Here is a 20,263-nt window from a genome sequence, read left to right on the forward strand (position 1 = left end):
TAAAGTGTTCAGTATGAAAACACATTCTGTTTGTATTCGTTGGCATTAGTGTTGAATACAGCCAGTCAGTCACCACAGAACAGTGCACAGTAGCTCTCACTGTCCCTCACTCTTCCCTGTGTGTGTGTATGTATGTATGTGTGTCTTCCTCTACTAACACAGGCACAAACTGTTCTCGCATGTACACACGCATTCCCAAATGACTCATCTAAAATAACACAAGAGGCATAAGAAGCATATTAAAATAGACATTATACCCTAATGAAAATAAACGCAGGAGCGAGCTGAAATAAACAGTGGGCGCTGTGCTGGGTTAGGTCCGTGAGACTGCAGGGACACACACACAAAGGCCGTGAGACAGTCCAGCAGGCCTCTCCCCTCCAGCTCCATGCTGTTACATCAACATCCAGAGTCCTCTGGTATCATCATGGAACTTGAGCTAAAGTGACTGGGCAGCTTTTTAAGGATACTATAGCAACATCTGAAAAAGAATAGTATTTTATCCCACCAAAACACTTAAGGGATACGTGTCAGCTATAATATCCTTTCAATGGTGAACAATAATATGCCTGTCATCCCTCTGGGTCAAAGGTGCAATCTGTAGTTTCCTTTCTGGTTAAAGAAAACTACTTGGCAGGCTGACGGGGTACCTAAATGCATAGCCATGGGAAGTAGTTTGGGGGAGGGGCTAGAAAAACGTTTTGCCCACGCTGCAGACTGATATATCGGTCTGCTAATACAGGACTATTAAATGCCCAGGGCAGTACTTTTCTGATTTTCATAAATTATATTTTTGATTTAAAAAAAATTCAACAACAACAAAAAAGATTCCGATTTTTGAGGGGGTTCTGCAGCACCCTCAGCACCCTACTTCCCGCGGCTATGCCTAAATGGTGTGTGTATGTGTGTGTTTGAGCATGGATTATTTCAGCATTTAGTCTGATGGCCACAGGGGACAAAAAGGTTACACCTTGTGGCGGATGAATCAGAATTAGTTGGGTAACATAGATAATTAAGATGTTTTATTTGCATAATATGCTTACGTGAGATACTTGTCATTAGAATGTATCCCTTTGGACTTTGGTGCTATGCAGAATATCAGAAAGGGAAGAGGACAGAATGGAACATTGTCTACATATGTGTGTGTGTATGTGTGTGTGTTTTACTGAGGATGGGCCTCTATGAGATAGCACTGACAGAGGAGATGTACGACGTCTTTTGATAATAACGCCTAAATAGCATTCCATTGGATGAGCTAATGGTTCTGTTCTATACCGTACCAGGGAGAGACGGTTCTTTCATACAAAACTTAACCTTTGTAAACTGTTCCTAAGATCTGTGGTTCGTCATGTACGTTGAAGGGGTGCATCTTGGCTATAAAAGATCTTTGTACTTATGTGTAGTCACTTTTCAATGGTTCATTAGAGATAGCGCATCATTGAAAGTCAAGTGTTTTTGCAAAAGCATCTTTATTGTGTATTTAAGTATAACTCTGACTGGTGTGTGAAGTTTGTAACTCTCCTCATTTGGTAATGCAGAAATTAGCCACCACAACCTTTAAAGCACAATGTTATGACCTCGATGACCTCTCTTAGGACTTCTTACCTGAAGGTGTCGACGTCTCTGGGGCCGTCCCAAAGGCTGCTGGTCTCAGTACCACAGAACATCAGGTACAGCTGACGCTTACAGCTGAGCTGCTCTTCTATCAGAGACTGGCACACACACACACACACACACACACACACACACACACACACACACACACACACACACACACACACACACACACACACACACACACACACACACACACACACACACACACACAAACATAAACACACACACACATTCAATGCTTGCTGAGAGACAAAGCCCATAGTAAATGAAGTAAATGATGAGGTGAAACTAGAGGTTTAAATGTCTATCTAGCTCACCAGTAAATGAGAGGTGAAACCAGGGGTTTAAATATGTATTTATCGTACCAGTAAACGATGAGGTGAAACCAATGATATATACAAACTCTGGATTGCTGATGCAATATATTGGCCATTGAGAGGCTTTGAAGCCACTGGTCGGCCATATTAGCACTCCTTTGTAGGAGCAGTCCTCCATAGGAATGAATGGAATTCTACAGTATTTCAATGAAATGTTTCAAGGACAAAATTACATGTATTTAAGAATGTTTTTGTTGTAGTGAGGACACTAATATTAGTATTCTCTAAAGAAATACTTTAAGGTCATTTTTTTAATACACTGCTCAAAAAAATAAAAGGAACACTAAAATAACACATCCTAGATCTGAATGAATGAAATAATCTTATTAAATACTTTTTTCTTTACATAGTTGAATGTGCTGACAACAAAATCACACAAAAATAATCAATTGAAATCCAATTTATCAACCCATGGAGGTCTGGATTTGGAGTCACACTCAAAATTAAAGTGGAAAACCACACTACAGGCTGATCCAACTTTGATGTAATGTCCATAAAACAAGTCAAAATGAGGCTCAGTAGTGTGTGTGTGGCCTCCATGTGTCTGTATGACCTCCCTACAACGCCTGGGCATGCTCCTGATGAGGTGGCGGATGGTCTCCTGAGGGATCTCCTCCCAGACCTGGACTAAAGCATCCGCCAACTCCTAGACAGTCTGTGGTGCAACGTGGCGTTGGTGGATGGAGCGAGACATGATGTCCCAGATGTGCTCAATTGGATTCAGGTCTGGGGAACGGGCGGGCCAGTCCATAGCATCAATGCCTTCCTCTTGCAGGAACTGCTGACACACTCCAGCCACATGAGGTCTAGCATTGTCTTGCATTAGGAGGAACCCAGGGCCAACCGCACCAGCATATGGTCTCACAAGGGGTCTGAGGATCTCATCTCGCTACCTAATGGCATTCAGGCTACCTCTGGCGAGCACATGGAGGGCTGTGCGGCCCCCCAAAGAAATGCCACCCCACACCATGACTGACCCACCGCCAAACCGGTCATGCTGGAGGATGTTGCAGGCAGCAGAATGTTCTCCACGGCGTCTCCAGACTGTCACGTCTGTCACGACTGTGACATGTGCTCAGTGTGAACCTGCTTTCATCTGTGAAGAGCACAGGGCGCCAGTGGCGAATTTGCCAATCTTGGTGTTCTCTGTCAAATGCCAAACGTCCTGCATGGTGTTGGGCTGTAAGCACAACCCCCACCTGTGGACGTCGGGCCCTCATACCACCCTCATGGAGTCTGTTTCTGACCGTTTGAGCAGACACATGCACATTTGTGGCCTGCTGGAGGTCATTTTGCAGGGCTCTGGCAGTGCTCCTCCTGCTCCTCCTTGCACAAAGGCGGAGGTAGCAGTCCTGCTGCTGGGTTGTTGCCCTCCTACGGCCTCCTCCACATCTCCTGATGTACTGGCCTGTCTCCTGGTAGAGCCTCCATGCTCTGGACACTACGCTGACAGACACAGCAAACCTTCTTGCCACAGCTTGCATTGATGTGCCATCCTGGATGAGCTGCACTACCTGAGCCACTTGTGTGGGTTGTAGACTCCGTCTCATGCTACCACTAGAGTGAAAGCACCGCCAGCATTCAAAAGTGACCAAAACATCAGCCAGGAAGCATAGGAACTGAGAAGTGGTCTGTGGTTACCACCTGCAGAACCACTCCTTTATTGGGGGTGTCTTGCTAATTGCCTATAATTTCCACCTGTTGTCTATTCCATTTGCACAACAGCATGTGAAATTTATTGTCAATCAGTGTTGCTTCCTAAGTGGACAGTTTGATTTCACAGAAGTGTGATTGACTTGGAGTTACATTGTGTTGTTTAAGTGTTCCCTTTATTTTTTTGAGCAGTATATAATTTTTCATTTGTATGTTTAGCTCACATAATATAATTTTAAAGTATGCATTAAAGTGTCTGTAATAGAATAAACATGTCAAAAACTAATCTAGACATGAATAAATGCATTTTTATAGCTTCCAAAATATATTTTTTTACAAGGGAGGAGGAGTACCAAGATGGCTGCATGGTAGCTTTATTACACCGCCCCCTGTCAGTCATCCAGGGTTTATAAACATCACTGGGCGAAACCAGGGGTCTAAATGTATATCTATCTCACCAGGAGGTTCCTCTGTAGGTCTGGCAGTCTGTATTGGTGCAGTTAACATCTGAGGTGTCAACTATGACCCCTACTCTGGACCCCTTCACCAGCCCAAACACCTGCCACACACACAGGGGAATGGCACAGCTATACTGTCACTCTGGACACTTTAGGTTGTATAGCAATAGTTATATACTGTATATGATGATGAAGAAGAAGATCTACTATGCCATACCTTCATACTTCCTTGGTTCAGCCATCTTATTCTGCCATGGTACAGCTCAATGGCCCTGTAGAGTCCAAACAACACGTTCATTATCACAAACAATGGCAGTCACGGTTGCAGCTGTGTGTGTGTGGGTGACAGCACTTGTTTTGTGTGTGTGTGTGCTTGCATGCCTGCGTGGGTGGGTGCGTGCCAGTGTGTATATGTGTGCGTGGTACCACATGCCAGGTGTGTGTGTGTGTGTGTGTGTGTGTGTGTGTGTGTGTGTGTGTGTGTGTGTGTGTGTGTGTGTGTGTGAGTTTGCACGCATGTGTGTGTGTGTGTGTGTGTGTGTGTGTGTGTGTGTGTGTGTGTGTGTGTATGTGTGTGTGTGTAAGAGAGGAGTACTCACTGGTACAGCTGGAAGTCAAAGTGAATGAGTGCTGCAGCAGTGATCTCCAGCTGTCTGCTGAGGCCTCCATCCTCCCCAGCACTGCCACCAACACAGAGAGGTCAGAGCAGAGGACAAGGGCAACTGCTATTAGGTCATAGTTCATACGTGGCCGTTCAGGCAGCCTTGCTCAGGCAATAACTTCCCAGATGGGATAATTTGGATGGAGGTGCATAGGGCATTTGTAACATGGAACGAGCTAGACGTGCTAGGGACCTGGGCACGTATTAACAAAGCGTCTCAGTGTAAAAGATCTAGTATCAGATCCCTGCTCTTTTTCATTATGATTTAAGTCAAAACTGATCCTAGATCAGCAGTTCTACCCTGATACTCTTTGTGAATATAGGCCCTGATATGTAAAGCTGGCCCCTGTCACACACACTTACCTGATCTTGGTGGTCCCGTGTGAGAGGAGTGTTGAGAGGGAGAGGCCGGAGCTGTAGAGACTGTGGGTCAGGAGCTAATCAGAGGAGCTCTTCCACTCCGCAGCCTAACCCTGTGACCTCTGGGAGCACAGACAGTAAGGTAGAGGACAGATACACTCTGAGGCTCAGTACTACAGACATAAAGTAAGCCTTAGTACTATATACTGTACATAGAAACATTTAGAGGGATACAGACTAAGACATAAGGTAGGCCTATAGCACAGACAGCATTACAGACAGACAGGGGCAATACGGACTAAAACACAGACAGCATTACAGACAGACGGGCAATACGGACTAAAACACAGACAGCATTACAGACAGACGGGCAATACGGACTAAAACACAGACAGCACTACAGACAGAGAGGGGCAATACGGACTAAAACACAGACAGCACTACAGACAGACAGGGGCAATACGGACTAAAACACAGACAGCACTACAGACAGACAGGGGCAATACGGACTAAAACACAGACAGCATTACAGACAGACAGGGGCAATACGGACTAAAACACAGACAGCATTACAGACAGACAGGGACAATACGGACTAAAACACAGACAGCATTACAGACAGACAGGGACAATACGGACTAAAACACAGACAGCATTACAGACAGACAGGGACAATACGGACTAAAACACAGACAGCATTACAGACAGACAGGGACAATACGGACTAAAACACAGACAGCATTACAGACAGACAGGGACAATACGGACTAAAACACAGACAGCATTACAGACAGACAGGGACAATACGGACTAAAACACAGACAGCATTACAGACAGACAGGGACAATACGGACTAAAACACAGACAGCATTACAGACAGACAGGGACAATACGGACTAAAACACAGACAGCATTACAGACAGACAGGGGCAATACGGACTAAAACACAGACAGCATTACAGACAGACAGGGGCAATACGGACTAAAACACAGACAGCGTCGACACAGGCAGTAATAACGTGGAGAAAGAACTAGAAAGACACAAACAAGATTTACCCCATTACCCTGTGGATTCAGCATCTGAATGACTATACATTAGACACAAACAAACTACAAATCAGTTCAATTAAATAATTTCAAGGGAAGACTAAACACTATTTATCCAGGTTAGTCTCATGGAGATAAAATGTATTTTTCAAGAGAGAACTTGACCAGCTCACCAGTAAGTCCTGTGTTTGGTTGACATGGGTGACCAGTAGGCCATCGTCTCTGTGAGGGGCAGACAGAGACACATCTTCCCAGGGAGGGCAGTCATCTCTGAGGGAAGTACTGGCCGCTTCCATCACACCTGTTCACCAATGAACACCCAATAAAACCCAATAAAAACACACTATAAAACACACTATATCTCCAACCTTCATTCAGAATGGCAATATTGTGCATCATGCAACCCTTGGTAACAGTGTGCAACCCGCTGCAACACCTTTGGAGTGTGTAACATCCTCATAGGCCAGTGGCTTATTAACATGGATAAATTGGCCATCACCTCTGATCTAATGACAGACAACACAATATGACACTCTTGACTTCTTCTAAAAGAGTTCCTCAAAGGCATCTGTAAGACCTGCCAAAGTACAGTAACGAGCATCCTCTTTGCACACCCAGGCTGCATCACATCTGGCCGTGATTGGGAGTCCCATAGGGCAGCGCACAATTTGCCCAACGTTGTCCGTTTTTAGCCCGTGTAGGCCATCATTGTAAATAAGAATTTGTTCTTAACTGACTTGCCTAGTTAAATTTAGGTAAAAAATTAAAATAAACACCCTTATGAAAGGACAGAAGGCAGCAGCTCCCTGTAGTGTGGCCGTAGCAGAACAAATGGAGACATCCAGTGTAGTTAGAAGAGTTTGTAGTGAGACACAGTTCAGACAGAAGCAGTAACCCTGTGAGCTCTGTGGCCACTGGGGAATAACAAAACAGCAGCACAGCACTGTCACAGACTGACTGGGGCTTCAGTGTAATCAATACCCATTGATTCTGTTCATGAAGGATCTTAGCCATGCAGCCATCTGTCAGACACCTGTCCACCAGAGGAGGTGGCAGGAGATATAAAAGGATGGGCTCATTGTAATGACTGGAATGGAATGGAATGGACCGGAAGAAAAAATACAGTTTCCATGTGTTCAATACTGTTCCATTATTTCCATTCCTGCTATTACAATGAGCCCGTCCTCCTATAGCTCAGCCAACCAGCCTCCTCTGTGGTTCACAGACTTCCCAGGAGAGGATAAGAAGGGAGGGAAGGTAGTGCCTTCAGACTTCCCAGGAGAGGATAAGAAGGGAGGGAAGGTAGTGCCTTCAGACTTCCCAGGAGAGGATAAGAAGGGAGGGAAGGTAGTGCCTTCAGACTTCCCAGGAGAGGATAAGAAGGGAGGGAAGGTAGTGCCTTCAGACTTCCCAGGAGAGGATAAGAAGGGAGGGAAGGTAGTGCCTTCAGACTTCCCAGGAGAGGATAAGAAGGGAGGGAAGGTAGTGCCTTCAGACTTCCCAGGAGAGGATAAGAAGGGAGGGAAGGTAGTGCCTTCAGACTTCCCAGGAGAGGATAAGAAGGGAGGGAAGGTAGTGCCTTCAGACTTCCCAGGAGAGGATAAGAAGGGAGGGAAGGTAGTGCCTTCAGACTTCCCAGGAGAGGATAAGAAGGGAGGGAAGGTAGTGCCTTCAGACTTCCCAGGAGAGGATAAGAAGGGAGGGAAGGTAGTGCCTTCAGACTTCCCAGGAGAGGATAAGAAGGGAGGGAAGGTAATGCCTTCAGATTTCTATCACCTGAAGCATGCGCACAACATACAAATACGCATTTGCATAGATGCATGCATTTAAAAAAAAAGTTTTTTTAAACAACTAAATGACAGACATAGGTTAAATTATTTGAATTCCATTTTGTTCTTTTTTTCTGTGAGCTCAATGAGTTTTTCGAGAGATAAATCAAATCCAGTCTGAATCGTGCGATGTAGTAGTTTCCAACAGGCCAATATTCCAAATAGTTTAACCCATAAAATGTGGTAATTAACTACAATGCCTTATTTACTTTGAAGAACTACTAAAATAGTGATTTTGCCAGACAGCATAGGCAGCAGCTCTGTAGAGATGAGGTGACTTGGAATTAAGTAATAAAGTAATTAAATAAAACAAATGTAATATACAAAACAACTGAAATATTTGATTAAAGTTGAATAAATGATGGTTAATAATTGATAAGCAGTAATAGCCAGTCACTACCATCATGGAACTTTCATTAACTGTTTAATTCTGTGTTGTTACAGCATTCAAACCACATAATGCACAATGCATTTAATGTTGAGAAAAAAAAAATCTAAACCGAAATCAAAACAGTGATTATTTTTTAATAATCGAACTGAAACAGAACTGACTTCAAAAAACACAAATCATAAAGCACTAATCCCTGAGCAGTACTTGCCGATTTTATGCACGTGTTTACATGGTTATGCGCATGCTTCAGGTGATATAAATCTCAAGGCACTACCAGCGCTTTGAAAAATGTATATATACTGAACAAAAATATAAACGCAACATGTAAAGTGTTGGTCCCATTGTGCATAAATTTGTTTACATCCCTGTTAGTGAGCAATTCTTCTTTGCCAAGATAATCCATCCACCTGACAGGTGTGGCCTATCAAGAAGCTGATTAACTTCTTTGGGACAGGGGGCGGTATTTTGACGTCCGGATGAAAAGCGTGCCCAAAGTAAACTGCCTGCTACTCAGGCCAGGAAGCTAGGATATGCATATAATTGGTAGATTTGGATAGAAAACACTATAACGTTTCTAAAACTGTTAAAATAATGAATGTGAGTATAACAGAACTGAAATGGCAGGCGAAACCCCGAGGACAAACCCCCCCCCCCCCCCCCCCCCCCAAAAAAAAAATATATCCTACCACTGATTTCAATGGCTGGCACTTTTATAATAGGGCGAAAATGTCCCCGATTGCAGTTCCTAGGGCTTCCACTAGATGTCAACAGTCTTTAGAAAGAGTTTCAGGCTGGTTTTTGGAAAATTGAGCCAGAAATTGTAGTTTTTCTAGGTGGCTCCCATTTTGGCTGTAGTGTTTCCTGGTAAGTTTATCTCTGGTAGAGAATAACGATTCTCTGTCTTAAATTTGATCGTTTATTTGCATATTAGGGTACCTTAGGTTTGATTATAAAAGTTGATTGACTTGTTTGGATAAGTTTATTGGTAACGTTTGGGATTCATTTGTATGCATTTTGAAGGAGGGAAAACGAGTGGATTATTGACTGAAGCGCGCCAGCTAAACTGAGTTTTTATGGATATAAAGAAGGAGTTTATCGAAAAAAAGGACCATTTGTAATGTAACTGGGACCTTTTGGAGTGCCAACAGAAGAAGATCTTCAAAGGTAAGGCATATATTATATCGCTATTTCTGACTTTCGTGTTGCAACTCCCTGGTTGAAAATGATTTGTTATGCATTTGTGTGCTGGGCGCTGTCCTCAGATAATCGAATGGTTTGCTTTCGCCGTAAAGCCTTTTTGATATCTGACATGGCGGCTGGATTAACAACAAGTTAAGCTTTATTTTGATGTATTGCACTTGTGATTTCATGAAAGTTGAATATTTATAGTAATTTAATTTGAATTTGGCGCTCTGCAATTTCACCGGATGTTGGCCAGGTGAAACGGTAGCGTCCCACTGATCCGCAAGAATTAAACAGCATGATCATTACACAGGTGCACTTTGTGCTGGGGAAAATAAAATGCAACTCTAAAATGAGCAGTTTTGTCACACAACACAATGCCACAGACGTCTCAAGTTTTGAGGTCGTGTGCAATTGACATGCTGACAGCAGGAATGTCCAACAGAGCTGTTGCCAGAGAATTTAATGTTAATTTCTCTACCATAAGCCACCTAGAGAATTTGGTAGTACGTCCAACCAGCCTCACAATCGCAGACCACGTGTAACCATGCCAGCCCAGGAACTCTACATCCGGCTAATTCACCTGCGGGCGGGATCGTCTGAGACCGGCTACCCGGACAGCTGATGAAACTGAGGAGTATTTCTGTCTGTAATAAAGCCCTTTTGTGAGGGAAAACAAATTATGATTGGCTGGGCCTGGCTCCCCAGTGGGTGGGCCTATGCCCTCACAAGCTCACCCATGGCTGCGCCCTGCCCAGTCATGTGAAATCCATAGATTAGGGCCTAATGACTTTATTTCAATTGACTGATTTTCTTATATGAACTGTAACTCAGTAAAATCACTGAAATTGTTGCATATACAGTGCATTCGGAAAGTATTCAGACACCTTGAATTTTTCCACATTTTGTTACGCTACAGCCTTATTATAAAATTGATTAAATATAGAGGTCGACCGATTATGATTTTTCAACGCCGATATCGATTATTGGAGGGTCAAAAGAGCCGATCCCGATTAATCGGCCGATTATTTCCTCTTTTTTTTATAATGACAATTACAACAATACTGAATGAACACTTATTTTAACTTAATATAATACATCAATAAAATCAATTTAACCTCAAATAAATAATGAAACATGTTCAATTTGGTTTAAATAATGCAAAACAAAGTGTTGGAGAAGAAAGTAAAAGTGCAATATGTGCCATGTAAGAAAGCTAATGTTTAAGTGCCTTGCTCAGAACATGGGAACATATGAAAGCTAGTGGTTCCTTTTAACATGAGTCTTCAATATTCCCAGGTAAGAAGTTTTAGGTTGTAGTTATTATATTATTATAGTAATTATAGGACTATTTCTCTCTATACGATTTGTATTTCATATACCTTTGACTATTGGATGTTCTTATAGGCACTTTAGTATTGTCAGTGTAACAGTATAGCTTCCGTCCCTCTCCTCGCTCCTACCTGGGCTCAAACCAGGGACACATCGACAACAGCCACTCTCGAAGCAGCGTTACCCATGCAGAGGAAGGGAAAAAACTACTCCAAGTCTCAGAGCGAGTGACGTTTGAAACGCTATTAGCATGCACCCGGCTAACTAGCTAGCCATTTCACATCGGTTACACCAGCCTAATCTTGAGAGTTGATAGGCTTGAAGGGGTGGGTATAATTTGTGGAGCGTTCCAACAGGAATCTGTTCCAAAAAACGTAAAAGGTTGCCAACCAACAACGCATACAAAGTAGCAACGCATACAAACCTAGCTAACTAGCTGCCAAATAGGCATCAACTCACCACGTTGCTTATTCTTAATGTTTGTCCATAGGCAAACAGACATGTGAGGACAGACATTTTTCGGAATAAACGTGATGAAATAGACCACTCCCTACCCGGTATCTTATTCTGCCGCTATACAACTTTGTATGCGTTGTTTTTTGGAAACCTTGTTATTTACGAAGTTTTTGGAATAGATTCCTGTTGGAACGTTCCACAAATTATACCCACCCAGGTTGAAGTCATAAACAGCGCAATGCTTGAAGCACAGCGAAGGGCTGTTTGAATGAATGCTTACGAGCCTGCTGCTGCCTACCACCGCTCAGTCAGACTGCTCTATCAAATCATAGACTTAATTATAATATAATAAACACACAGAAATACGAGCCTTGGGTCATTAATATGGTCGAATCTGGAAACTATCATCTCGAAAACAAAAGTTTTTTTCTTTCAGTGACATACGGAACCGTTCTGTATTTTATCTAACGGGTGACTAAGTCTAAATATTCCTGTTAGGCATTGATGTTTATGGTTAGGTACATTGGTGCAACGACAGTACGTTTTTAGCAAATGCGCTTGTTAAATCAACACCCGTTTGTCGAAGTAGGCTGTGATTCAATGAAAATTAACAGGCACCGCATCGATCATATGCAACGCAGGACACGTTAGATAAACTAGTAATATCATCAACCATGTGTAGTTAACTAGTGATTATGTTAAGATTGATAGTTTTTTATAAGTCTAATGCTAGCTAGCAACTTACCTTTGCTTCTTGCTGCCCTCGCGTTACAGGTAGTCAGCCTGTTAATCCTTGTGGAGTGCAATGTAGGGCAGGTGGTTAGAGCGTTGGACTGGTAACCGAAGGTTGCAAAAACAAATCCCCCCCCTGAACAAGGCAGTTAACCCCCGTTTCTAGGCCGTCATTGTAAATAAGAATGTGTTCTTAATCTGACTTGCCAAGCTAAATAAAGGTGTAAAAAAAAATATATATATATATATAAAATCGGTGGCCAAATATACAGATTACCGATTGTTATGAAAACTTGAAATCGGCCCCAATTAATCGGCCATTCCGATTAATCGGTCGACCTCTAATTAAATAAACATATTTCTTCATCAATCTACACACAATACCCCAGAATGACAAAGTGAAAACAGTTTTTTAGAAATGTTTGCAAATGAATTAAAAATAAAAAACACAAATACCTTCTTTACATGGGGCGGCATGTAGCTTTGTGTTTACCGAAAGGTTCCTGGATCGAATCCCCGAGCTGACAAGGTTAAAATTTGTTGTTCTGCCCCTGAACAAGGCAGTTAACCGACTGTTCCTAGGCCGTCATTGTAAATAAGAATTTGTTGTTAACTGACTTGCCTAATTAAATAAAAATAAGTATTCAGACACTTTGCTATGAGACTTGAAATTGAGCTCAGGTGCATCCTGCTTCCATTGATCATCCTTGAGATGTTTCTAGAACTTGATTGGAGTCCACCTGTGGTAAAGTCAATTGATTGGACATGATTTGGAAAGGCACACACCTGTCTATATAAGGTCCCACAGTTGACAGTGCATGTCAGAGCAAAAACCAAGCCATGAGGTTGAAGGAATTGTCGTAGAGCTCTGATACAGGATTGTGACGAGGCACAGATCTGGGAAGGGTACCAAAACATGTCTGGAGCATTGAAGGTCCCCAAGAACACAGTGGCCTCCATCATTCTTAACTGGAAGAAGTTTGGAACCACCAAGACTCTTCCTAGAGCTGGTTGCCTGGCCAAACTGAGCAATCGGGGGAGAAGGGCCTTGGTCAGGGAGGTGACCAAGAATCTGATGGTCACTCTGAAAGAGCTCCAGAGTTCCTCTGTGGAGATGGGAGAACCTTCCAGAAGGACAACCATCTCTGCAGCACTTCACCAATCAGGCATTTATGGCAGAGTGGCCGACAGAAGCCACTCCTCAGTAAAGAGCCTGCTTGGAGTTTGCCAAAAATAAATCGTTTTTGATTTGTCATTATTGGGTATTGTGTGTAGATTAATGAGGGAAAAAATATACCGGTAATGTACTGTACGTTAAAATGTAACGTTATTAAACATTCTGGCTGGTAGATGTGAGAGGAAACTTTGGTTAAAATTCTCATTTATGCCCAACGTCGGGTTTCCAGGAAAATAATTATCATAATCCCAAAATGGCCCTTTTTTAACCACATTGGTTTAAGGCATCATATTCTTAGACTACTCCTTATTTCAAGAGAAATACTATATGGTTTTGAAAACATGCGATTAAATTAGGTCATATCTGAATTAGATAGGATGCAGCAGAGCTTCAGAATCTTGTCATTTGTAAATTGATACAATTTCACCAGCAGGTTCTACGTTTGCTTGCAGGGTCGACGGTGGACAATCAGAGCGTCTTCTTTCTCAAGACATTCTGAAGGCGCAAAACATGGACGTGTCCGACATGTGCTTCGCGCCAGTTTATGCAATCATCGTTTTTTTCTCAAAGCTTTTAAATCGTATATACAGTTGAACAGATATATTGAGGGTGCTTCGCTGAGAGTTTTCGTGTGGAAAGTAGAGGCTGAGACAGTCGTAACCTACCCTCTTCAATGTTTCTCATCTCCAAGGTGACCGACAATTTCCGATCTGTGCGCGTGTGTGCGCATTTTTGAAGGAGAGCACATAAAGACATAGAGGCAGGTAAATGCATGGAACATAAAATGCCTGTAACTGTATTGGCAGGAAAATGTTATATTGATTTAACATCTGAATTCAAAAGGTTAATATTTTACCTGTAGGGTAGGCATAGGCAGGCCTAATAACACTGTTCTCAGCCTGGTCTCATAGACTAGACGTAAAATAGTAAATGTCAATCCGGGAAACCAGCATTAGTATGATATGTTACGTTTAGTAGTGTTGTTAAGACAAATGGTTACTTAAGACAAGAACAAAAGTAGGATGGTTAGTCGGGGTGGGTGTATAACGCGAACGTCTAGCAACCCAAAGATTGCAAGTTCGAATCTCATCAGGAGAACTTTAGCATTTTAGGTATTTAGCAACTTTTCAACTTCTTACTACTTTTTTCTTCTTTGTAACTACTTAGCATGTTAGCTAACCCTTCCTCTAACCTTAACCTTTTTAGCTAAACGTAACCTTAACCCTTTAACCTAACTCCTAAACTTAATCCTAACCCCCCCAAATTGTAACATATCATACGTTTAGAAAATTTGTAACATATTGTATATTTGCAAATTTGTAACATATTGTATATTTTGCAAATTTGTAACATATTCTACGTTTTGGAAAATTCGTAACATATAATACGAATTGTAATTCATAACATATCATACGAAATGGATGATGGACATCCACAAATTAATACATACCATACGAAACGAAACATAACATATCATAAAATCATAATAAGCACTGACAACTAAAATATTGTGTTATTGTTATGCGTAACATATAGGCTACCTAGCTTGAAATTGTAACATATCATACGTTCAGAAAATTTGTAACATATTGTATATTTGCAAATTTGTAACATATTGTATATTTTGCAAATTTGTAACATATTCTACGTTTTGGAAAATTCGTAACATATAATACGAATTGTAATTCATAACATATCATACGAAATGGATGATGGACATCCACAAATTAATACATACCATACGAAACGAAACATAACATATCATACAAATGGAGTGTCTCCATGTACAGAATAATACAAAAGACTCTGAGACCAGGTTGCTGTTCTTGGCAGGCATGATCTATTCTGTTGGGCTTCCACTAAAACTTGTAGGCCCAAAGAGGGTTCATATAGGCTACGTTTTCCCCATCCTCTCTGGTAGGCCTATTGGTATTTTTTATAAAGTCCATAACCCTGCCATTGTGCACAATTACTGCATTAAATATAATATACTCATATTTCCACAAGGTGCTTGCTATGCATTGTATCAATGCACTCTAAAAAGAAAAGGTTCCTGGGGTATCCTTTACGGCTTCTTCAAATCAAAACAATGGGGGAACCCCTATAAATTCTTTGAAGAACCCTTTAAAAGGGTTCTTATTATTAATGATACGCATAACAATAACACAATATTTTAGTTGTCAGTGCTTATTATGATTTTAGTGGCAAAGCAGCATAAAGAAATCCAAATATGAGGTAAACTCCCAGCAGAGTCCCAAGTCCAAAGGGTATATCCTCTGGCGTGTTGATGTTAATGTGTTGATGTTCTCTGTATCCATAGCCATAATGATTTTGCAGTGAGTGGTGATTGAACAGGTTTCCTGTTATATTCATCAGAGGTGTAGGGAGGTTGAAGTCTGTGAATCCAAAAATAGTAATTATACAGATGTTTAACAAAACATGCACACAACAGTATTCATACCTTGGTTTTTGTGTTAAATGTGAATGAAAAACACTGTTTTGATGATGGTTTTCATATACGTACCCTGTCCGTATTGTAGAGGCCTATTGGGTTTTCATTGAAGAGGTAAGGGAAGAGGATGGTACATGTGATCTGCATAACATACCAGTAGACATACCTTTGTATGCCTCCTCGTCTGTATACCTGCAGACACAGACACAAAAGTGAGTAGTTCAGACATCTGCACCCAATACAGCTAGCCTTCAACATATTATAGCCGACATAATCTTACCTGTTTCTTGATTGATATCCATTGAATTGTGTCCATTTTCTGTTTTAGAAAGATTTGCACAAATATGAAAAGATAGATGGTATCATTACAAAACAATATCCATTTAGATCATATAAGGGACAAAACTTACCTTAAATTGAGGAGATCTTTACATTGTTCAGTTAAGTGCCTGCACCTGCTGTCCTTTCAAATTCAAATCAAAATGTTTCAGTTGGGCAGTTAGGTTCCTGCAGGAACCCCCACCAACTAAGGAGGTTCCTCGATGAACCCCACCTCCTATCGGGTTTTTGGAAGAACCTTTTGGGGGCAATTTTCAGTGCCAAGAACACTAAGGATCTTCAAAGAACTTTGACGATCTTAGAAGAACCCTTGTTGAACCCCTAATTTTTAGAGTGTAGGCTACAGCTTCCTGCCAAATTCACTACAGTGACCTCTCTCCTCACTGCTGCTTGGAGAAGGAGAGACTGCTGCAGCCTGGCTGGTATTCTCTGCTCAGGTGAACTAAATCGAGTTGGAAGGCCATCAAATGAGCAGATGGGCACAACGTTTCCATCTAAGTGCATTTGGCAGCACTGACACAGTAATCTATCACAGTCAACAAACGTGAAAGCCACAACGCATAAAAAGCATGCATTTAGCAAGGAAAAACATTGTTGCATTCAATTACAACCTTTGAAAATGAAATGTTTCCATATACAATATTATTTCCTGTGAGATTGTGTTCCTACACTTCCCACCCACGTAACGTATGCCCCTATACATCAGCACCTGTCAGTGTGTAGGCTATAACATCTACAGAGATGATATCAGCACCTGTCAGTGTGTAGACTACAACACCTACAGAGATGATATCAGCACCTGTCAGTGTGTAGGCTACAACACCTACAGAGATGATATCAGCACATGTCAGTGTGTAGGCTACAACACCTACAGAGATGATATCAGCACATGTCAGTGTGTAGACACCTATAGAGATGATGTCAGCACCTGTCAGTGTGTAGACACCTACAGAGATGATATCAGCACATGTCAGTGTGTAGGCTACAACACCTACAGAGATGATATCAGCACCTGTCAGTGTGTAGGCTACAACACCCACAGAGATGATATCAGCACCTGTCAGTGTGTAGGCTACAACACCTACAGAGATGGTATCAACACCTGTCAGTGTGTAGACACCTACAGAGATGATATCAGCACATGTCAGTGTGTAGGCTACAACACCTACAGAGATGGTATCAACACCTGTCAGTGTGTAGACACCTACAGAGATGATATCAGCACATGTCAGTGTGTAGGCTACAACACCTACAGAGATGATGTCAGCACCTGTCAGTGTGTAGACACCTACAGAGATGATGTCAGCACCTGTCAGTGTGTAGACTACAACACCTACAGAGATGATATCAGCACATGTCAGTGTGTCGGCTACAACACCTACAGAGATGATGTCAGAACCTGTCAGTGTGTAGGCTACAACACATACAGAGATGATGTCAGCACCTGTCAGTGTGTAGACACCTACAGAGATGATATCAGCACCTGTCAGTGTGTAGGCTACAACACCTACAGAGATGATGTCAGCACCTGTCAGTGTGTAGACACCTACAGAGATGATGTCAGCACCTGTCAGTGTGTAGACACCTACAGAGATGATATCAGCACCTGTCAGTGTGTAGGCTACAACACCTACAGAGATGATATCAGCACATGTCAGTGTGTAGGCTACAACACCTACAGAGATGATATCAGCACCTGTCAGTGTGTAGACACCTACAGAGATGATATCAGCACATGTCAGTGTGTAGACACCTACAGAGATGATATCAGCACATGTCAGTGTGTAGGCTACAACACCTACAGAGATGATATCAGCACATGTCAGTGTGTAGACACCTACAGAGATGATATCAGCACATGTCAGTGTGTAGGCTACAACACCTACAGAGATGATGTCAGCACCTGTCAGTGTGTAGACACCTACAGAGATGATGTCAGCACATGTCAGTGTGTAGACTACAACACCTACAGAGATGATGTCAGCACATGTCAGTGTGTAGGCTACAACACCTACAGAGATGATGTCAGCACCTGTCAGTGTGTAGACACCTACAGAGATGATGTCAGCACCTGTCAGTGTGTAGGCTACAACACCTACAGAGTAGTATGGAGCAATTAACAAAACATTTAGGTTACTAATATATGCCATTTAGCAGACACTTTTATCCAAAGCAACTTAGTCATGCATACATACATTTCACATATGGCAGTCCACAGCAGGATTCAAACCCACAGCCCTTGGTGTTGCAAGCACCATGCTCTACCAACTGAGCCACACAGGACCACAGGATATTGGGAAAAGAAAGGGGAATACCTAGGCAGTTGTACAACTGAATGCGTTCAACTGAAATGTTTCTTCCGCATTTGAACCCAACCCCTCTGAATCAGAGAGGTGCGGAGGGCTGCCTTATTCGACATCCACATCTTCGGCACCCGGGGAACAGGGGGTTAACTGCCTTGCTTAGGGGCAGAATGACAGATTTTTACCTTGTCAGCTCGGGGATTTTATCCAGCAACCTTTTCGGTTACTGGGCCAACGCTCCTACCCGCCAGTCTATGCATGTATCAATGTACCTACATTCATTAACCTCTATCTAGATATATAATGTCATTTTAATGATGTGCTTAGGATATATATGTGTAATGAATGGTTAATATTTTAGAGTTAGGAATAATATAAAAATGTTACCTTTATGAAGACAAATGTAGAGTATGCAGGAATTAAAACAGTCAGTTCATGAAATCCTTAAGCAGTGGATTTTATTTTGGTACATTTGCTCAATAACATAAGTACAGGTGATGAAAAGGGGTTCATTGTTCATAAACCACAAATCAACAGAAGAATACAAATAAAAACACATTCTGAAAAGTTAAAATCCCAAAATATATAAACAATTATAACCTGTGATATTTCCCAGACATACACCACAAAAAACATACATTGGTGATTATTACAATAATTCCCCAGCATTTCCGGCAGAGAAATACCAAATAATGTTCAAAATTGACATCGACTTGAGTGTGCTTCATCGCTAAAGACTCTTCATTTTAGTCCCATTGAGGAGTCAGTGGTTTGTACAGTGAACATCTCTCTCCTTGATAACCTCAATGTGGTCTGCTAATAAATCTATACAGACAAGATGCAGGTTGTTTCCATCATCAAAGCAATGTACCATTTTGACTGATATAGGCCTATTGTGTGTGTGTGCGTGCATGCGTGCGTGCGTGTGTGTGTGAATCTGTGTTGGTATAAGTAAAGACAGCAGAAAATATATAGGGACTGTGTACTTGATATGGCCCTATGAACATTTCATCAGTAGAATGAATCATCACTCATCATAGAAGTCAGCTATTCTTCCACAGTTCTCTTAGCTCTCTATAAATTATACAGATTTATAATAATAATTTGATGGGTGCTTATATTTGTCCTATTTCACACCAATACAAGTGTGTATTAATACGCATGTGTGAATTGGAAATGTGTTTTTGTATCTACCACTCTCCCTGAGACACTCAGAGAGTGGGGTCACGGACAGATTTTGAAAATAGATCCATAACATGTTCTTGGTGATTGGGTATCCTAATATGATCAGATTGTGCTCCTACTTAAAATGTAACATAATGTGGAGAAAAATAGGCTTTATATTCATCAATATGAAATAGACCCATCATTATTATGTCTGCATGGTGTTGCTTCAGGCCAATCTGATTGCAGGGTTTCAATTTGATTACGTTCTGAGCTCTCAATTAATCAAGCTTAATTAATTGAGCTCTTAATTGCGATTGAGTGGTCAATTTAAGATTAGCTCTTTGTTCAATTCATCACCACACGACCGTGATGCTTTTAGTCAAGTTCACAACTGATTCATCTTAATTAACTTGAACTACAAACAAATATTCTTAATTGATAACTAATTTGCATTTGAGAATGGTCTCAAACACTCTATACATTTCTCCCGCCGGTTTTAATCATATAAAACTGTTTTAAAATGGTTTCAGCGTGAATATAGATCTCCTCTGCAAACTGTTTTACCAATGACTCATTCCAAGCACGAGAATGTGGCAAATATAGAAATATAATTCCTAGAAGAGAAAATGGCATTCTATTTTTATGATGGCAAATGGATGGATTGGTTAATCACAGACGAGCTGAGGGACCAGAGAGAGCCTCTGACCGCTTGAATCCAGCCAGCACACCC

General features: G+C 41.6%; 1 long non-coding RNA gene across 1 annotated transcript; it reads right to left on the reverse strand.

Moving 5' to 3' along the window:
• Window positions 1–915: 915 nt before the first annotated feature.
• Window positions 916–6,472, reverse strand: LOC145877412 (uncharacterized). The gene is made up of 6 exons (XR_014391696.1): window positions 6,347–6,472; window positions 5,130–5,248; window positions 4,705–4,785; window positions 4,323–4,377; window positions 4,106–4,206; window positions 916–1,712 (listed from the first exon to the last, which is right to left on the reverse strand). It is a non-coding gene; the product is annotated as an uncharacterized LOC145877412 (long non-coding RNA).
• Between the last annotated feature and the right edge of the window lie 13,791 nt (window positions 6,473–20,263).

This window comes from Salmo salar, chromosome 03, assembly GCF_965601325.2.
Source record: "Salmo salar chromosome 03, fSalSal1, whole genome shotgun sequence".
Classification (NCBI taxonomy): Eukaryota; Metazoa; Chordata; class Actinopteri; order Salmoniformes; family Salmonidae; genus Salmo; species Salmo salar.